At 40.7% G+C, this 22,604-nt stretch overlaps 1 long non-coding RNA gene across 1 annotated transcript in view; it reads left to right on the plus strand.

Annotated features, from left to right (window-relative positions):
* Window positions 1-22,604, plus strand: part of LOC148474879 (uncharacterized) — a 79,832-nt gene that overhangs the window by 24,522 nt on the left and 32,706 nt on the right. Inside the window, exons 2-3 of the long non-coding RNA XR_015872820.1 lie at window positions 7,445-7,543; window positions 11,976-12,019. This is a non-coding gene — a long non-coding RNA (uncharacterized LOC148474879). The remainder of the gene's footprint in view (window positions 1-7,444; window positions 7,544-11,975; window positions 12,020-22,604) is intronic.

The following is a 22,604-nucleotide window of genomic DNA, read 5'->3' on the forward strand; positions in this document are numbered from 1 at the left end:
CCGGCTCCCTGTCCTGTCCTCCCGCCGCCACTCCTTCTCCAGTCCACCCCACTACTCATCTGGCCTGCACCACTCCTCATCTGGACCGTCCCCATTTACACGGTCACTCCGGTTTCCTCCTACATGGCAAAAATATGCTGGCAGGTTAATTGGCTCCCAACAAAAATTGATCCTAGTGTGTGTGTGCATATGGTAGGGAATATAGATTGTAAGTACCACTGGGGCAGGGACTGATGTGAATCGCCAAATATTCTCTCTGTAAAGCGCTGCAGAATATGTGTGATCTATATAAATAACTGGTAATAAATAAATAATAGTAAATGTAGGACGGAACTGCACAGTGCAGTGCTCGGACGGAGTGCATAGAATGGAACAGGCAGGGAAAAATAAATGCATGCTTGCGGGGAACCACTGAGAGATGGGAGCTAGGGGACACGTGTCCCCCACGCCCCCCCATAATCCGGCTCTGTCAGTATGCGCTGTTAGGAGAACTGGCCACAGTGAACATGAACAGTCACAGTGGTTGTATGCAAAGAGCACAGAGTCTTGTTATTTCTTATGAGTAAGTTGACTGTGCTTCTGTATTTGAAAGATATGGACTGGCAATGTCAAGTGAGTTTTCTACCTTGATAGGCTGCATTCTCATTTAGATCACTGGTTCCTAGGAAGTGGTAGGCTGCATGTAAGTGTTGTTGCTGTTTCCTAGTGGATTGATAGAACGCATTCTCAGTGATGTCACTGGTTTCCTCTGTATGGATTTGCCTCTGTCACAGTGATGTCACTGGTTCTTAGTGAATAGATAGGTCTCTGTCTATTGTTATCACTGGTTACCTCCGAATGGATAGGTCTCTTTCTCAGTGATGTCACTGGTTCACTGTGAATGGATAGGTCTCTGTCGCTGTTTCCTAGTGGATTGATAGACCTCTGTCTCAGTGATGTCACTGGTTTTTCTGAATGGATCAGTCTCTGTCTCAATGATGTTACTGGTTCACTGTGAAAGGGTAGGTCTTTGTCTCAGTGATGTCACTGATTCTCATTGAATGGATAGGTCTCTATCTCAGTGATATCATTGGATCTTAGTGAATGGATAGCCCTATGTCTCAGTGATGTCACTGGTTTCATCTGAATGGATAGGTCTCGGTCTCAGTGATGTTACTGGTTCACTGTGAAAGGATAGGTCTTCTGTTTTAGTAGTGTCACTGGTTCTTAGTGAATGGATAGGTCTCTGTCTCATTGATGTCATTGAATCTTAGTGAATGGATAGTCTCTGTCTTAGTAATGTCACTGGTTCCCTGTGAATGCCAGGCTGCATTCTCAGTGGTTTTACTCGTTCATTGTGACTTGAAAACCTGCATTTCACTGAATATTTGTACACCTCACCAAATAACCTTTGCTGCATTTATGTCTACTTCCAACTGTTCTTTGCCCGTCATTTATGATTTATATACTGCTGAGCTATGCTGCCAAGTTTTTACCACACACTACACCAGGTCCTTCTCCTCTATGGTAGATGATGACATACAGGAGCACAATAAAAGTGTAAAAATTACTGGAACTGTGTGGATCTGTTAAATTGGAGACAACCTGCAGCAGTAAAAGAGGTATGCCAAACCTCAAAAACACAGGAAAATTATAAAGAAAATATTGAGCTGGTGTGTCTCTGTCAGAAAATCTCAATCGATTTGGTCAATATATACTCACACATAAATTTATTAGAAATAGACACAAATACATACATATAACACTATACAATGACAATAATTGAACCTCAAATTGCCTAATCTGTGGAAAGCTGATATAATGACACTAATATTGTGTACCATATGAATGTCCAATAAAGGTAATAAAATAGCAATGTCCCAAATGTATAAAATTGCTACACACGGATTTATAATCGTGATATGGAAAGAAATCCAGCACTTGATGAAATAAGTGAATCATGCAATGAAACAGTCCTGGCCCGCAAATGTTGAAGGAAAAAAGGAGATCAGGATAGGACCTGTTTGGATAGTTTTGACCCACTTGTAGCTTAATGAATGGAGCCCCAAACAGGGGATTTTACTCACGGAGCGTCTCTGGCTCAAATCTTCACATAAGCTGGGTGAAGTGGCAGGCTGAGTCTCCTTAGAATGCCTGCAGCGGTCTCGCTCTCTCACTCTCTCCGCCGGCGGAGGGGAAACGAGCGGCCTCCATGTCAAGCCAAACTGTGCAAGTCGGGAGTCTCCACGTAATCCGCCGCACCAGCGGCTGTGATGGTAATCAGGTAAGTATAGAAGACAGCGTCCGGTCTCGGTAGTGGCTCAGTAATGGCTGGGAGGACTTGTAATGTAAAAAATCCAAATGATCTCCAGTACTTCCAATAACAGGTATCAAGATGCTGGATAAATTAATTACAACGAGGTAAGCAGCAACGCGTTTCGGCAATGGCCTTTATCAAGCTTGAATCACGTGGAGACTCCCGACTTGCACAGTTTGGCTTGACATGGAGGCCGCTCGTTTCCCCTCCGCCGGCGGAGAGAGTGAGAGAGCGAGAACGCTGCAGGCATTCTAAGGAGACTCAGCCTGCCACTTCACCCAGCTTATGTGAAGATTTGAGCCAGAGACGCTCCGTGAGTAAAATCCCCTGTTTGGGGCTCCGTTCATTAAGCTACAAGTGGGTCAAAACTATCCAAACAGGTGCTATCCTGATCTCCTTTTTTCCTTAAACATTTGCGTGCCAGGACTGTTTCATTGCATGATTCACTTATTTCATCAAGTGCTGGATTTCTTTCCATATCACGATTATAAATCCGTGTGTAGCAATTTTATACATTTGGGACATTGCTATTTTATTACCTTTATTGGACATTCATATGGTACACAATATTAGTGTCATTATATCAGCTTTCCACAGATTAGGCAATTTGAGGTTCAATTATTGTCATTGTATAGTGTTATATGTATGTATTTGTGTCTATTTCTAATAAATTTATGTGTGAGTATATATTGACCAAATCGATTGAGATTTTCTGACAGAGACACACCAGCGCAGTATTTTCTTTATAATTTTCCTGAGGATGACATACAGCCACCATTATTCATAGCTTGGTTTGAAAATATAATGAAACCAACACAATGTCTCACACTTTTTAGCATTAAACTTTAGTCACACCATTTTTCTTTGCCCATTCTTCTTATTCAGCGAAATCATTGAACATTTAGCTGAGCCTCTTCCCTCCCCTCGCCTCCTTGATCATACTTGCCAAATCTTTCTTTCAGATTACTTGTTGTAGTGCTGAGGAAGATATTATGGAGTAAATGTATTAAAGGTCAATTTTAGTTGATTAAAGATTGATATAAATCGATCAACAACAATGTTGTGTTTTAGGGGCTAAATCACACATTTACTAATAGACTTTTTTATATCAATTGTGTTAGTGTTAATAAAATGTACGGTTTAGCCCCTGAAACACATTGATGTTGAATGATGAAACTCTCTATTGTCAGATGATGGATGTAACCATACATTGTTTTAAACCATATTTGCTAAAATAAAGACCAAGTTTATGCCATTCAAATAATAGGTCAGCTTGATTTACTTTACAATAATGAGTATGGTGGCAGAGGAAAGAACGGCAAACCACAGGCTTAGGCAAAAGATGTCCAAAACTTACCAGGGCCAACTATCCCAATCTAATGGTAAGTGAGATTATAAAATACTTACAAGGGCCAACTCTCCCTTTCTAAGCAAGTGAGGTGGTATCTAACACCCATGCCAATGCACCATTTCGGCCCACTCGGTATGTTGAATGATTTAGATTGATTTTGATTAAAGTTGACCATTAGAAAATTTACACCTATAGACCATATTCAATTAGCGGCGAAAACAGGCGTTTTTTTGCCATCTGCATTTTTGGCAAAATATGTGGGGATTTCTTTCAGAACCCTTTGGACACCCCCCTAATGATAAATTACCCCAAACAAATTTCATAAGTTGTTTACTTTGGCAAAAAACGACCGCGTAAATTTTGGATGAAAGAAAATAGTTTTTAACCTATTGGGACTGATTTTTTGGAGGGCTGTATGGATGCGTCCAGTGTTTTAAACATCGCACGCGGTTGCTGCAGATGGTTTTTTAACGGTTTTTAAAACTGCGATTTTACGACACGGAAATATACTTGAACCCATTTTAATGTACCCCTAATTTACATGGGACAGTAATTTCATGGAAAAAATATTGCTTTCTAGCATTTTCAATGTTTTTTTTGTGTCTGAGCTCCTGCTTAAATAAGAAGTTCCTTTATTAGCTTGCTGTTTTTACCTGTTTTTAAATATTATATATTATATATATTATTACAATTTGGTAGTGAAAATATATCATATTTTTTCTCCGTAAATGCTGCAGCATTTAAGCTTTTAAAAGATGTTTTTGAGATGGAGAGGCGATTATGATGCGTGTGATGTTTACGCTGGTACTCGGAGCGGGCGAATAGGCACCTAGCACTATGCTAACATGTCTATGCCCCAATTGCTAAGACAACAACCAGCCCCAACAATCAGCCCACTAATGCCTGGATGGCTGGGTGGATCAATAAGTTGCTAGTGTGGCTAGTACCCCAAACGTGTGGCATTTAGGGCAGGGTAGTGTTTATTGTGGAGCAGTATTTATGGATGCTGCTGTGCTTACAATGTATGGCGTTTGTTTTGGGCTATTTTTCTGCCATTTCACTGGGGGGTTTGGGGCTGCAAATGAAAATACGGTATTCAATTGAAAGGGTATCTATGATCATCCTATTATGTTACCTTTCAGAGCTCCTCATTATGAGATGCTATGGTTTAGCTACTTTCTATAATCTTGCTATCTCATTTCAGATCATTATTGTCATAATTACTGAGGTATGATAATACTTTCACAATGCAATAATTTGGGGGCGTGGCCTAGTGGTAAGCGAAATGTCCACAGATGTCTCAAATCAAAATCTGTGACTAGCGGATTCCTTATTATCAAAGTTAGAGCTTTCAGAAACAGAGGCGTGGAGTCTAACTGACCGCCGGGATTTACCAATAACCCCCAAAGGAGGTTTTGGGATTTGCAGCTCAATGATTGGTAGTTATGCAAAGGTCCGCTACGTGGAGATGCCAAGATGTGTGCCATATCAAGGAGCAAGAGGGAAACCCAATAAACCGATTCTGGTGTACAAACTACAAAGAAAAAGAAATCACAGAAAATGCAGGAAGCTAGAAATTTGAGAGACCTAGGGGTATATTTACAAAAGTGCAAGTTTTTAGAAGTGGAATTGTTGCCCTTAGCAACCAATCAGATTCTACTTATCATTTATCTAGCAGCTTATAGAAGATAATAGCTCATTTATCAACAACATTCATCACTCACAACGAGTGATAAAACTCACTGCATATGATAAACGGTGCTCCAGCCAATCAGCTCCCAATGGTCAGCTCCCAACTGTCATTTTTCAAACAGATGACAGTTGGGAGCTGATTTGCTGGAGCATCATTTACAATATGCAGTGAGTTTTATCACTCGTGAGTGATAAAACTCGTTGATAAATGAGGCCCTCAATCTGATTGGTTGCTCTGGGTAACAACTCCACTTCTAAAAACCTGCAAATTAGTACATTTACCCCAATATTAATCTAATACTGTGTCACTGAAAAGTGCACAGAGTGCTTCTTAAATAGGTTTGCCTGATTTGAAAGAGGTGGGCCTATGACATGATCTTTCAGCTGACAACATATTATAAGAGCTCAAAATACTGCATGTCCGCAGATCATGGGCAGCAGTGGAGAGGACACTGATCATGGGCAGCAGTGGAGAGGACACTGATCATGGGCAGCAGTGGAGAGGACACTGAGCGAGTACCAGATGTGGGTGTGGTATGATTTGTCAACATTCAGAAGGTCGACATTAAGCTTGTTGATGACAGGTTCTGAAAGTTAAGTCAGAATGTCAACATGATCATTAAGTAAACAATCAATATGTAGTCATGTTTTAAGGTTGATATGGTTAAAATGTTGATGCGTTCAGACTGTAGACATTTAACATGTCGAGATGTGGTTGTTTTTTTTTGTTATTTTAGCCTAACCATAACCCTAAAAATTAACAAAAAAATATATATCTACATATTGGTATTGACATGTTAAATGTCAACATTCTGAATGTATCGAAAATTTAACCATGTCGACCTAAATGCATTACTACATATTGATTATCAACCTAATGACCATATTGACATTCTGACTGTCGACATTCAGAACCTGTGATGTTATTGCATTAGATATGCTTAATGTGTGCAGACTCCCCCTTACTTGTAAGTGAAAGCCTGAATCTTCAGTGACGGTCCCTAGGACCATGGAGAATGCTGGAAAGTGGGTGTAGTCTGGTGTGCAGGGTGTGTATAGTTTGCAAATAGTTGAATAAAGAAGCACAGCACCCATGCTTCAGTGCACTTATGAATGCATATACAAACAAAACAGAACCTGTCAACAACCTGAATGTCGACAAGTTGACCGGATACCACAGATGCTGAAATGAAAGCTGGATCTGGCATGTGACAGGGCATCCCTGAATCATACCTTTAAAATATTATAAGGCATCTCTCCAAATTTTTTAAAATATATTTTTCTCATTACCGACACTGAGATAACATAAAACTGAGCGCCGGCATCCCGTACCCAACCCGTGTTTTATGTGTAAGAGATCGACCATATAAATACCACACCACTACACCAAGTAACAGCACCAATGGGCGTATCTATCAAATGGAGAATAGCTCTGTGTCATCGGGTTCTTCCTATCTGTCAAAGATATGCTAAGCTTCACTGGGGGCATATTTGTAATGTAAAGGATTGTGGAATCAAAAACATAACCACTTTCTTTTCCATGTGTGTGACCATTTAAGACTGCTCTTGGTGGAGGCACTAGAGATGTCAATAGTAAGTAGATCTACAGTTACCTCATTACTCTCGTAGGAACCCAGCGGTTACATAATCAAAAGAGATAATGTCACTTTAAAACTGTCAGCACACAGGAAGATCCAGTCACTTGCCCTGAGCACCAAACAGCTGGATTTGCATCTGTATTTCTCAGATTGTGTCATGTGAGTGTTTAGCGACACAAAAGGATCAGGGGCGTTACTGCAGGTTAGTTGTCCGGAGGCAAAATAGAGTATGGTGCCCCCATTGCCTATGAAATATATCTGCGTCCTCCAGCTCTCTCTTCCTTTTAACGCTTTTGTGCTGATGTCAGGCAATTATAATAACATGTTATATTTAGATTTTTCTTTTTTACTTTTTTGTTTCTCTTTGCCTTGTCCTCCTATATGTGTGTATTGGCCCCTCTATGTGTGTATATGCCTGATGTCTAAATATTAGATGTCCTGTGTTGTGCTACCCCATCTAAGTTTTTAATTGTGCCTGCTCCCATCCATATGTTCTGTATTCTGCAGCACAGGTGTGATGCCTCACTTATGGTACCGCCAGACCCCCTGGATTAAATTGACCCCCTGGAATATGAGGCAGTAACCAAAGATATGATGAGTTTCAAGGTAGGTTGCTATAAGGGTATTCACATTGATGTTTTTGTTGCTGCGGATACATTTATATGTCATCTTATTATATCTATATTATTTTAAATAAATCTCAATTAGCCAGTTTTCAGTTATAACCCCTTCTTACAGCCCAGTTGTATTTTGACTTGAACCCCCCCCCTCGCTCTTATGTTTTGTGTACCCCTTCCTTCTCTATATTCAAATCCCCTGTAAAATGTTTAGTTTGCTCCCACTGTGTCCCCACTAAATGTAAGTAACTACTTACCTACATAGCTTTCATGTTCTTGCTCCGAGTCCTTGTCTCAGCTGGGCTCTGACAGGTCAGGTGGCAGTGCCGCAACGGCATTGCATCTCATCCGCAACACTGCAAAAGGCAGAGCACAGAGGTGCGGTGCTGCTGGGGAGCAGGCTTATACAGGTGCCTCCTAGGGCATCCAGGTGCCTGGTGCCAGGTCAGATTCCATCAGGGAAATACTTGGATGACCAAAGTGGTGTGCACTAACGCTCTATTTACTGGGGCGTACATTCAGCGGGGACGCCTCTGTTTTCTCCAGTAGTTCCACCTTGAACAGGATCCCATACAATCTACTTAATGTGGTTCATTGAAGATTGTACATGCAATTATCACACTCGACAACCAACTGCACTTTACGCCTTTCCTATTTAAAATCCAATAGATGTGAATTGGAATTTGATCCAAATCATTGCCCATTTTAGTACCACACGGTATCTGTGTGCTTTGGCCAAAAAAAAAAACAATCAAACAAAACAGATAGGTTGCCCAACAAAAGGCAGCTATAGACGTCTGTAAAACAGTAGATTTTAGAAAATGTTTTCACCTCTTTACAGACATAATTTTTTGAAGCAAATAACATGCTTAATAAACCTAAGTATTTAGAATAAAATTTCAGCAAAATGTTCATTCCATCTTGAGATTTGAGATACTCTGTTAGTGTCTAATATTATTATTTATTATTGCTATAATCCTTTGTTTCCATGTATTTTGACAGCACTTCAAAAACCCAAAGCTTCTTTGTTATATAATTTTTCAACAATGACAAACAAAAATATATCACTTGCATATAAATGGACACAGGCCAAGGCTCTAGTTTTTTTAGACCTTGAGCTTGTCCTATTTATAGATATGCTTACTTTATGTAAAGCTTATTCTTACTTCTCAGTTACAATTTCTTCTTGCTCTGCGTTCTGTCTTGTGAGTGAATTAAGATACGGCAGAAGTCAGTGGTGGAAACATAATGTTCTGTATCAGAAAGCGGAGGGACAGTCTAGCAATGATCTGTTCCTCTGTAGGACAACAACACATACAACCTGAATGAGCAAGCAGTAATATATTGCTATGCCAAGAGATCTAATTATGTTGTGATTTTTTAAGCACTGAGATACTCTATTTATTAACATTATTTTTACTAAAATAAAGTGAAAAAGGGTGTTTTCACACCCTTTTCACATTATTTTAGTTTCACCTGTAGTTATTACAGGGCAATTGGAGTAGAATTAGTAAAATTCTACTCCAACCCCTAGTATCACTTATTTTTAGTAAAGCAGATCGCATTTCCCATAATTGTAATGGGAAATGTGATCCGACCAGAGTTACTAAAAATAAATTGTAAAAAAATACCGGGGGGAGCACTGTGATAATAACGCCACCTGGAGGTGGCGTTATCCAGGGTCTCCCCCGGTTACCGGGCTCCCACTCTCCTCTAACGGGGAGAGCAGAGGCGGGAGCCGGTACCAGTAATCAGCTGTGTGGTCTAAACAGACCGCAAGCTGATTGCTGTAAAAAAAAGAAAAAAAAAATTGAAACATTTTTTTTTTACTTACCTGAATCCAGGGACCGGTGATCGGGCCTCCAGTGATGGCTCCTCTCCGGTCAGCTGGTCTCCCATAGTGCACTGCGGCCCGGTCATCAGGTGATTGGGTCCCAGTGCAGTATGGGAGATCACCTGATCGGGAAGCCCGGAGAAGATCACCGGAGGCCAGGAGGATGCAGGTAAGTGTAATGAAGGTGGGGGGGGGTCGCAAGGGGGGAGGGGGGTCGCGGGGGTCCGCGATCGTGGGGGGCGGGGCTTAGCATTGGTGGGGGGTAGCAGCGATGGTGGGTCGGCGCATGCGCGGGCTCTTAGTCGCTGTATTTTCGGAAAAAACTAGAGTGCGGATGGGATCCGCAGGGACAGAGCTTTATCACAAGCTCTGTCCCTGCAAGGGATTTATAGTAAATGCCTGTGATATTGCCTGAATTTGCAATGCGAATTCACTCGGTAATATCACACTACAATCCGCATTCAATATGCGGATTGTAGTAAATAGAGCCCCAAGAGAGAGAATTTATATCAGATACAGCAGCAAAAGAAGCCTGTAGAAGAAAAGGTTCCATTATTCTATGCTAGTCAGAAATGTTCTCATTTGGACAATTTCTTAGTTTTCAACCAAATTGTACAATTATTGTACCATACCACCGATCGATTATATTGGTTAATCTGGTCATGAAATGCAATCAAAGCAAAGCTGTCATGCCAGCTAGCATTCTATAGGATTTTTTTTTATCCGTGTTCACTGCAAAACTAGATATACACATACAGTACTTGCCTACTTTAGAAATATAGTTTCAGGGAGATTCCAGTTGGTAGTAGAATGAGGGGACGTGTCTAGTTCCAGATATGAGCGTTTATGTGCTTAAATGATTGTTGCAAGATATTTCTATATAACGTTAGTAGAAAAATATTTTGGGAAATTTTGCAAGTATTGACACTAACATTGCTCCTGCAATATTGGATTTCTTGTTTTCAACTATTATCTGTGATATTTATTTATTTTCTTCTCACTCAGCACAATATACACGATAAATGTGATACCTATGCAACTACTTTTGAACCTATATTTCACCTAAATATCGATAGTTTACCACAAATGATAAGAAATCACAGACTTACTTTAATGATCATCTCTTGGTAAAATCGGATTTTAAAACTTTTCGTTGTATTGTCCTTTTTGAGTGTTGGCCACAGCTCACACACACTAGCAACAGCAGCAGACGCTAAGATAAGAAGGCGCTGATTACAGGGGTCAGGCAAGCTGTGTTCCATCCTGCTGGTGGTCCAACAGGGATCTGCAGAGAGTCGACAGCAGAGGCTGATGAGCCCAGACAGCAGTCATAGTGACTACAGCAAATCACTGTCCTTGACCAGAAAATACTTGGTGGTTCCCTGGCTGCAGTGAAGATTCCAAAGAATCCAAGGGATTTGATTTACAATGCAGGGAAGAGAGAGATTAGAGCTTTATCGGGCCACTCCCGCAAAATCCGGGAGGGTAGGAAACTATCATGTATAACCAGTGGCGGCTCCTTACCTGTCTGGCCGGGGGTCCATGTGAAGCCTTCTCTCTGCTATTGCAGTCCGGACTGGCAGTCCCAGGGGGAGAAAACACCTCCCCCTGGGACTGCCTGTCTGGCTGTGATCAGCAGGGGGGAGGGGGGTGCAGTCCCGCAGCCCCTAGGTAAAATCCACCACTGTATATAACAGATGAGCATTGCAAAAGATTAATGGGCATATTTACCAATTATTGGGGTTTAGACACCTCTTATCACAGCAATAAGAAAATAAAGATCGCCAGGATTTAACATTAGACATTATGAAAGTGAACAGTCTATTTTAGTGTTAAGGTTAGTCTGCGGTTAAGGGGCCTGATTCATTATGGATCGCAACTGCAATCGCAGCTGCAATTATGCACGCAGTCTCACTGCGATAATATGCTAATCCACTGCGATTGCTATGCCGTCGCAGCACAACATAGGGACACCCACCTTACCTTACACACACTTCTGTAATATTTAGCCAGACTGCCAAACTATTGGTTACATTGAGTACCATAACGGCCTCACGCACACTTGCACAAGCTCTGACCTTACTCAGGAATTGCTAACCTCATCGCACGCACTGAGCACTTGAGCTGTGTATGGCATCGCAGTGGATAATTTATGAATGCCCCTGCAATGGTGTTCAAATGCACTGGCACGCCTGTGTTTCGCAGACCACCCCCCCGTCACCTGCCACAAACAGCACTTCCTGTCAATCACTCTGGGAGTAATTGTTGCAAACTCGCAGCTAATTAGAAGTTTCAAATAGACCATCTCCTGAGATGGTAGTTTGGCAGAAACATACACAGATCAGTGCGATTTGTGTATGTTTCTGTATTGAATCACTATTGTAATAGTTAATGTTTAAAAAAAATTACGGAGGATCCTCCCCCAAAAGCATAACCAGCCCTGGACTGCTCAGTTAGTCCTGGTTCCTAAAACTTTAGGAACCAGGACTGGCTGAGCAGTCCGGGGCTGGTTATGTCTTTTTGGGGGGGACCCTCCGTCATTTTTTTAAAATCATTTAACCCTTTTTTTTTTCACTGATATGTGCAGGCTGCTTGTTCGGGAGAGTTTGGCAGAAAACACTGCAATCTTTGGTGAGTAATCTCATCTAAACTTGCTATCTGCTTCACCACTGGAAAACTCATTCTCAGCTAAACTCACTTTTTAGTAAATTTGTGAGTTTCAGTAGCCTCAAATCAGTTTCGGTGAGGGTAATCGAATTTAAAAAGAAACAAACTCGATCAGACTTGGATCTTAGTAAATTTACCCCTCAATGTGAGACCAGTAAAACACAGCAAAATAAAAAGCAAAGAACTAAACCTATAATATCCAGACTGGCCAACCAACGATTTCCGGAGTCTACTTTTGCTATTGCAATTTTTCCTGAAATTTTTACTGATGACTTGTTAAGGAAACATTCCAACAGACTATGAACTATAAACAATATATAAAAGCTGTAGTAAACCATGAGAGTAGCCACCCCTAAGTGAAAGTAACATAACTTATTGAAGTATGTGATTGCCACAACTTTAATATTACAGTCTCAGGTAATCAGATGAAACTGTATGTACCCATTATGTAAATGTACTCTATAGAAAAACATTTTTAAAGCAACGTCAGTGTGTAAACATACACTCATAATACCTTCCCCTTTGTGTTTTTCCTTTTATCCAAAAAAGTATCCGGTCAGCCTGTTGACTTTCAGAAGGCCGACACTGAGAATGTCAACACCGCAATGTCAACAGTTTCTGAATGTCAACAGTCAAAATGTCAATAGGTTGACAACCAGTACGTTGACATGCATATAGATTGACAGGGTTAAATGTCAACACATTCCGAATGTCAACATTCTCCATGTTGATACCAAATGTCAACATGTTATTTTTTCTTTTTTTTTAGGATTAGAGTAGGTTTAGAGTTAGGCTTAGGTTTAGGGTTATAACTAGGGCTGGAGTTCGACTTAAATTTAGTGTTAGCCTAAAAAATTAAGCAAAAAAACACGTCAACATTTTGAACGTGTAGAAATTTTGAACATGTCGACATACATGCATGTCGACGTCAACCTATTGACAATATTAGCATTCTGACAGTCGACATTCATGTCGACATACTGAATGTCGCTAAATTGTACCACACCGCAACGAAGGCATATCAAGCACATTAATGTCAACATTACATTTTAAGATAGTAAGTACTAAATATTTTGCACTTAAGAAGGACTTGGGATTTCAAATTTGTGGTATATTTTTGGATTCTCCTTAACTAGTAGGGATAATCCTGGAAAAGGTATGTAGCAACATATAATGTTTATAGAATAAAATAAATATGTACAGTATAAACTGTAGTTAAGCACAAAAGAAAATAAATCTGTCATAAAAATCCATACAAAGTTAATCTAAGGCCCATATTCAATTAGCTGCGAAAAGCCGAGCTGCAATGTTTTCGCAGCCTTCGCTTGTTTTTAGGTGATACTTTTCTGTGCGCGCTCCCGCTTATCTCCGTATTCAATTTCAAAAGACGTGAAAAGGCAAACAGGCGAAATTGGCGATTAGTAAAACTGTCAAAAAGTCCCTAAGATTTTGGGGAAATCGGTCTGTACCCCAGAAAAAGCTGCACTATTAGAAATCAATATAGAAGTGTTGTAATAGCCCTAATAACATTGTTTTGTGCTCTTAAAGTGTCAGAATTGGCTGTTATATGCCTAAGTGCTGAAAAATGAAAGAAAGCTATTTCTTTTGGGAAAAATAAGTACCGAGGTCATATTTGGGGTACATGAAAATGGGTTGTAGCATATTTTGATGTCTCTAAAGTGAAGATTTAAAAAATCTAATATATACACCGGCTGCAGCCTCGTGCAATCCCAAAAACACCTGTCCCATCTATATATCATATAGCCCCCCCCCACCCCCCACACACACACTTTTTACCCATTTTCCAACACTGTTTTAATTTTTGCCCAAAAAATTACATGTCATTTTTGGGGTTTTCTCAATTTTTGTTTTTTGGACTGATTAGTCATTAGGGGGGTGTCCAAAGGGTTCTGGACCAAATCCCCACATTTGCACCCCAAAATAGTGATTTTGCACTTCCAATTTGCCTGCCTATACATAGAGAAAACTTGTCACCTGTTTTTTTTTCCGCGTAGGCAAAAACTCCTGCAATTGAATACGGAGATAAGTTGAAAATACGCAAAAAGTCCAAATCCGCGAAAATTTTCTCCAAACAGCACTTTCGCGGCTAATTGAATTCGGCCCTAAGTAGGCTAAAGAATTTAAAGTTTATCTCTACACATTGCAAGTCATACAGTTGCTTAATAAACAATAGTTTAAAACCATTTTGTCTTTTAGGGTCTAGTTACTAAGCAGTGTTAGGAGACAGAGTGAGAAGTGATAAGTCAGTGATAAGGTGCCAGCCAATCAGCTCCCAACTGTCATTTTTCAAACACATGAAATGAGATGGCAGTTAGGAGCTGATTGGCTGGCACCTTATCACTTTTCACTCTGTCTTCTAACACTGCTTAGTAAATAGACCCCTTAGTGATTAAAAAAGTAATTTCCTAACATGGGTCTGATTGTGAGTCGTACGTAAACCACATGTAATGCCAATTTTTGCGTAGCTGAGCAATTTTCAGCAACGGCGCATTCATAAAATTTTCTGAAATTTGGCACATGCGTGAAACAAACTGTATGCACAAAGATGCTGATGTGACCGAGACAGACGTTATCAGAAATGGGGCTGAAAACTGATGGCCATTCCTGAGTAGTGACTGGGAGGTGGCTAGAAGTGAATGGAAAAAAAAGTCTGTCTCATGGGTGTGTTAGAGTGTCAGTAAAAGCAGCTGCATTCCCAGACACACAGCAGTAGTCATAGGAAGCCAGAGCCAGACGGTGACACTGCAGCTGGCATAGGGTGATGCAAGGGTCGATGGTACAAGTGATGGCGCGCTGATGGTGGCGTTTAAAGGACCACAAGCAGTATTACAGCGTGCAGAGACACTGAAAGGGTTCCTGACTATAGATAGACAGTAAAAAGGTCGACAATGTCACTCTAGATAGACACCAGATGTTAGACAGTCAATAGTATGTCAGGGACAAAAGGTTGACCCACTAAAGGTCGACATGTAAGAAGGTGGACAGGTACAAATGGTCGGCAGGGTCATACAGCCTGTCTCTGAATCCACACCTCACAGAAAATGGGCATCTCAGTCATTGCACCTTCAGGGTCTGATTCAGCAAGGATGGCTATTCTGCTTATACGCACGCAACTCCGTTATTAATATCAACGGTGTTATTTAAATGTCTGCATTCGCATCGCAGACGCAGCCTGACATAAGGACGCCCACTGCCCACATCCGTACACTTAGCAAAACAATCGGCAACATCGAGTAACACTGAAACCAGACGTAGAGTTAAGGAAACCCAGACCTCACTCAGGAATTGCTAACTTCTGCACACGCTATGAGTACTCAGGAGGCGTCTGGTATCTCAGTGGATAATTTATGCACGCCCATGCAACAGCATTGAAACGCACTGGTACGTCTGCGTTCACATGGCCACTCCCCCATCACCACCCACAAATGGCACTTCCTGTCAATCACTCTGTCGTTTGTCTGCGTAGCCTCTGCATAGGCAGTTCTGACTGCAGCGTCTGGCTCGCGCACTGCAGTGCAAATTAATCGACTGTATGCGTGCGTATACGCAACTGCATTCCTTGCTGAATCATGCCCTCAGACACAGACTGCTACACCAGGGTAAGGGCTGATAATAGCATTTGCATAATATCACAGCTGCGACTCAGGCAACAGACGTAAGAGTGTCCGCAGCAGCGTTCATCTCTGAATCAGACCCATAATGTTATCTTTAATAGCACTTGTATTTTATACTAGCTGGAGTACTCGGCGTTGCCTGGGATTTTAAGAATGTTTGTTTACACATCATCCTCCAACAAACCTCTCCTTAGGCAGGTCTCATGAAAAGTGTGACAAACTTCCCCATCCACAGTCCTAAGGTCTTTGAAGGAAGTAGCAAACTTTGGAGATTGAAGCATTCAAAATGTGCCGGATGTACAGTGTAAACACGGCCAAGAGCTTCTGTTGCTCTGATACCAGGATGACTGTGTACTTCCTGGTTGTTGGATCACACTATGAAATGCACAGCAACTACTTCCAGTTCCTTGTACAGCTGTTTCCGGCATTCAGGGTCTGCACGGTGTATAAGATTCATCCAATCGGTTTTATCCTGGGGCTGACAAAGGAATGAACCGGAAGTAGCCTCTGTGCGTTCCATAGTGCGGTCCAGCAACCAAGGAGGTAGACAAAAAAGTTTGGTCACCACTGTTGACACCATCTAGTTGTGTAAGCTCATGCATGAGAAAGTATAAATAAAAATTTGTGCTGCAGAGCTGCGTTTTTGCATCCCAGTATAGCTGCCATCTTTATGGGCCTGACTGTAAATCAGATGGATCTATCCTCATGGATGCAGATATAAATTTTTACAATATTCAGACTCATAATAAGCCTGGCTTAATATCAATAGTGATTTCTCAGTGCAGGTTTGCTGACTGTGTTGGCAGTGCAAGGGTGTTCTCAATGCAGGGTGTCGGCAGAGCGGGGGTGACAGCGGTGTCCTCAGTGCATGTGTGCTGACAGTGTCAGCAGTCCAGGGGTGCTGGTGGTGTTCTCAGTGTGGGAGTGTCGGCAGAGTGGGGGGTAGTTAAGAGTGTCCTGAGCATGTGGGCAGCATTGCAGGGGTGTCGGCAGTGTCGGCAGCGGTGGTGTCGGCAGCGGGGGATGCTGCCAGTGGAGGTGCCAGCTGTGTCAGGCAGTGAGGGATGGCGGGCGCCATCTTCTTTTGCTTCCTGTGTGCATATTAAATGGGCTTAACGTTGATTGGTTGAGAGCCGTGACAGACTGCTCTCTCAGCCAATCAGCGTTAAGCTCGCTCAATACAAAACCTCACGACCCGACAGCGGCATCGCAAGGTTTTGCCTCGGGTGAAGGATCCGGGGCAGGCAGGGAACTGAACCGAACACGCTCGTCCCTAATAAATTCATTCAGCATTTAAAAGGTACTGTAAACTCCGTGCGGGAGCCATAATAAATGATGTTCAGAGACTTTTAAATGCTACAGAATAAAATTCCATAATTCCTTAGTATGTAGCAAAATGCATGTTATAAAATCAAATTATGAAATGAAACAAAAATAAAATTTTAATATTATTGACCTTGCAGATGGCCCAAGAAGAATGGTGTTCAAATCTGCATCTAACAATAAACCAAACAGGACAATGCTTTTATTCTTCTTTGGTGCTTTAGGTGTAGAACCATGAGAGATCTTGGCTTGTGGGCTAAATCCTTTTCTAATTCTGGACCTGACCTGTAGAGGGCAAATGCTATGCAAAAATTGTGTTTTTTAATTAATTAAAAATTAACAGTAATTAATTTTGATTTCAAATGTATTTAGTTGCCTCTGCCGTGTTTTAATAAGCTCGTATGTAAAATTTCACGATCTTGGCTTGTAAACTGTGGATTTGTATAGAAAGACAGAATGACAGAAGGACACATTTTCATTTTTATATAGTAGATATATGTACCAGTACTTTTGACCCAACATTTGCCGACGGCTTTGGTTCTGAATAGGTACATTCATGTCCTAGATCACGTTAGCCCAGATAACGTCCACCGCGTTTCATCATTGAATGACTTAATCAGTGGCCTCTTGCAACATTTTTGTTGAGTTCCATGGTATGCAGTGGATCAGTTGGCTGACATTGGAAACCTGATCTGTGACCATTGATTGTTCTGGACATATCAGATAAGCAATGATTTTTTATGTTTTTATGAGTAAATGTAATATTTTTTAAAGGAAAAAAATAGATAGCATTTTTATGGGTAGAGTATCAATTTAGTGAATTTTCTTGTTCTGCTGGATGTTCCTTGGAGAAAGAAGTATATGAGTCTGAATTGGGAAGTACTTAAAGATATTATGATAAGCGATTATTGATATTCCATAAAGTATGAGCAAATTTGGCATTTGGTTGTGTATGTTATATACAAGTATAATGCACCATAGATGCTACCTTGTTTTTTGTTTATAGGCTAACATGGAATTTATACATAGTATTTAACTATTATTTAAGGGCAATAGGAGCAGTTTGATAAGCAGAGAACAGCAATTGTTTAGGCAGTGTTTCTAGGTTGTCTACATTTGATATCTCACAATGGAGGCAGCCATTTTATAGACTGCATTAATATTCATGAGAAATGGGACAAGCTTTCTCAGCTCTCCTCTCACTTCCTCACTAAGGGGCATACTAATCCAAATATGTTTGCAGGAAGTCCCCTGAAAACACTTATTTTCAGTGAGCTACCAGCAAATACTAAGGATCTGCTGAATGTATGTACAGGGGACTGCAGCAGATATTCCCATTTTCATTTGCAAAAACAGCTTCTGTAGGTTTATATGGGGGCTGCTAAAATGCATTTGCCATTGTAGCCTATTGCCTACATTCCACAAAACATTCCAGGAGGGGGATCCATAAGATCTGTCTCCGGAAATGGTCACTCGCACATGCGTGGTCTGATGATCTAATGTATCTAAACACGCCATACATGATACTGTACTTCCCATTATGCCATATTTGCTGCACTTTAATACAATACGATTTTTAAAATTTTAAGAAGTCTTATACAATTAATATTAATAAGTACCAAGGCACAGAGAATAGGAAACATTTTTACGTATAGTTGGCCAAGGTAATAAGGTAATTTCCAGAAACAAAAAATTCCAAAGGCAAAACTGCCCCTAAAATTTTACAAATATGCTCAATTACTGGACAAGTACAGTACTGACTCTATTAGCAGATATATCTCAGTGATTCTTCTCAGCCAAACTGTTCTATTTAAGCTCTTCTGACGTAAGTAAATGTTGCTTCATCACATGACTCTACGATAGTGTCATGGAGAAAATAACGTACTGCAATATTTACTTTTGTTCTTGCCCTGTGTAAGAACAGACCTTGAATAGAATGAGATCCTGTGTCTATGAATCTGCTGAGAGGTTTTATTGTTATTCTAGAACAATGCTTGCCAGCCCCTTCCAGAGTGTGTTTCACTTGTATAGTACAGTACAATCCAATTCCTGCCACTAAACACTAATCTCACTGTACAAAGTGCATGAATAATGGCACAGGCGAGGAGAGCTAAGGGTCATCTCAGCAGCAGCTCACAGGGAATTAAGAGAATAATAGTTTGGTGAGAGGAATGATAGAGAAAGTAAGTAATTGCTGCAGCTGTTCACTTATACTTAACGATTATACGGTGTTAAATGATAGCATTTTCTAAGAAAATGCTTAACCAAAGGTTAGTGTATATATTTTTTTAATACATACAATACTAATAATAACAATACATAATAATAATAATAATAATAATAATAATATGTTATACAGTTGGTAATAATATAATGAATAATATTAATAATAATAATAATACGTAATACAGTTCATAATAATAATAATAATAATAATACGTAATACAGTTCATAATAATAATAATAATAATAATAATACGTAATACAGTTCATAATAATAATAATAATAATAATAATACGTAATACAGTTCATAATAATAATAATAATAATAATAATAATAATACGTAATACAGTTCATAATAATAATAATAATAATAATAATACGTAATACAGTTCATAATAATAATAATAATAATAATAATAATACGTAATACAGTTCATAATAATAATAATAATAATAATAATAATAATACGTAATACAGTTCATAATAACATGAATTACAAAATAAAGCTTTCTGGTGGATAAATAAGCATATATTACAATTCCTTGTAAGCTATAAACTTGCGAACTGGGCATTCCAGCTGACAGATACCAAGCAGATAATGCAGAGAAGGTTTCTTTTTTTAAATTAGATTTTCAAATCCAAACTACATGATTTACTCTTCTGTGGTTTGGAGGCTGAAAACTAGTATACTTTGCTCACAATATAGTGCACATTCTTGTTGCACTACAGTTTCCAGGATGCACATGTGCAGCAGTGCCAGCGTTGCCCCAATTCTAAAGTAAATAACAAGTGGTTCCCCATATGGGCATTACCAACTGTGCACTGGTGCACATGTTAATGCTGTTATTTGTTGTGCAACAAGTGCATGCACTATATTTTAAGAGTATTACCCTGGTAGACACCAGCCAGTGTTGCCTAGAGTGGCCAAGTAAATCTCAGCATTGAGTGGATACGCTAATGTGGGGTCCGTTTATTTATTCAGAAGCATATACTACTGTTGTCACATGCTACACATCTTGAGATAGTTGCTACTTTATATATGACTGCAATTGCAAATTTTAATTAAAACAAATCGCACCTGCAATTTACGACATACTTGTGACCAACTGTGTATTAGTCCCAATATTGTAGGCAGGGCCGTAACTAGGGTGGTGCTTGGGCCTGTCAATTTTCTGTTTAATATCATTCTCACTTGTAGCTTCCTCTTCTTTTTTTCCCAGCATTTCCTGGTCACGCGTCTTATGTCCCTTTTTGAAAAATAGGGGAGGGGGGGCGCCAATGCTCTTTCTGGCACAGGGCACCAAAAAGTCTAGTTACGGCTCTGATTATAGGTATATTATGGGGTCAATCCAATCAGCTGTGAGTTGGTTCTGCAAGCCGTTTTCATGGGAAACTAGCACCCTGAATTTAATTTACAATACAATTCCAAACACGCATTGATTTTTCAGAGGAAATTCACGTTTTGTTTTTTTGTGCAGCCCCGTGAGCAGATGAAAAGGTTTGTAAAACCTTTATTATAAGGTAACAATGTCAGGACACAGTGCAGAACCACTGGTACAACTCTCACAATTAATAATTGTGCACTTGGAGGGGTTTAACTAGCATCATCTGGACAATAATGGCAAGTCAGTTTTCGAGTGAATTCTTCTAAAAAGCTCAATAATGGGTGTAAATGATGTGGGACAGGTAGGTGGAGGTATAAATGATGTAGGACAGGTAGGTGGAGGTGTAAATGACGTAGGAGAGGTATGTGGAGGTGTAAATGATGTGGAATAGGTATGTAGAGGTGTAAATGATGTGGGACAGGTATATGGAGGTGTAAATGATGTGGGACAGGTATGTGGAGGTATAAATGATGTGGGACAGGTATGTGTAGGTGCAAATGATGTGGGACAGGTATGTGGAGTTGTAACTGATGTGGGACAGGTATGTGGAGTTGTAACTGATGTGGGACAGGTATGTGGAGTTTTAACTGATGTGGGACAGATGGGCTGAGGTGTTTATGATGCAGGACGGGTAGATGGTGGTATAAATGATGTGGGACAGGTACGTGGAGGTATAAATGATGTGGGACAGGTATGTGGAGGTATAAATTATGTAGGACAGGTATGTGGAGGTATGATTGATGTAGGACAGGTATGTGGAGGTATAAATGATGTGGGACAGGTATGTGGAGGTATAATTGATGTGGGACAGGTATGTGGAGGTATAATTGATGTGGGACAGGTATGTGGAGGTATAATTGATGTAGGACAGGTATGTGGAGGTATAAATGATGTGGGACAGGTATGTGGAGGTATAAATTATGTAGGACAGGTACGTGGAGGTATAAATGATGTTGGACAGGTATGTGGAGGTATAAATGATGTGGGACAGGTATGCGGAAGTGTTGCATTGATGAGAGATGGGTTTTTGAACTTTCAGATGCGAGGTAAAAACCCCTTGCTTGCTACTATTTTTCCACCATTAATAAATTAAAATGTGCAAAAATCAGTAATTTGATACCTTTTAAAAACATCCAGTACTTTCATAATGGGCACTAATAGCCTTCTATATGGTCCTGCTATCTCAGTTGTCACTTTTTTGGGGTCAAGGTGGTTTCCCCCTTTTTCATGCACTTCTCCCATGTTGCATTGTTAAGAAAAGTCAGGCAAATTGGTATTTGTAATTGGAGTTCACATTTCTCAGGTGCGCACATTCGTGCAATGTATGCAAATTTAAACAAACAAACTCACTCGCTTTTGCAAACTCGCTCCAAATTGGATTGAGCCCTTTATCTTCATTCTAACAGTAGAACTGGAAACTTAGGGCCTGATTCAGACCCACTCGCGAGCGGCTGTCCGCTCGTAAGTGGGTCGATGGTGTGCACTGCGCATGCGCACGACGGAGGGAGCTCCGTCGTGCGCATGCGCGAGATGCGACGAGCGAAGGACTTTCCTTCGCTCGTTGTGTCTGATCAAAGGGGGCGTGCTGTCGAAGTTGATTGACAGCACGCCCCCTTTGGTGGGCGTGCCGGGGGCGTGCCTCCCAGACGGGGGCGTTCCCAAGGGAACGCCTACCGTCAGAAACCGGCTCCACTGACATCACTAGTGATGTCAGTGGGAGTGATTTTGGCTCTGATAGAGCCAAAATCACTCCGGGCCTTGCGGTTGAGAAACTCAACCGCAGGCTTCGGCTCGCAGTGGCGATGGTCAAGACCATCGCGACCATCAACCTGCACGCTCGTATAGGCTGTGGGTGGTGACCCACAGTTATACGAGCGTCCAGGAGGACGCTCCATAATTATGGAGGTGGGCCCTGATTCAGAGCGAGCACTCTGGTCAGAGCGTCCGGCTCTGAATCAGGGCCTTAATACAAAGAAGTAA

The sequence above is a fragment of the Taudactylus pleione genome, unplaced genomic scaffold (assembly GCF_031769625.1).
Source record: "Taudactylus pleione unplaced genomic scaffold, aTauple2 ptg000803l, whole genome shotgun sequence".
Taxonomy (NCBI): Eukaryota; Metazoa; Chordata; class Amphibia; order Anura; family Myobatrachidae; genus Taudactylus; species Taudactylus pleione.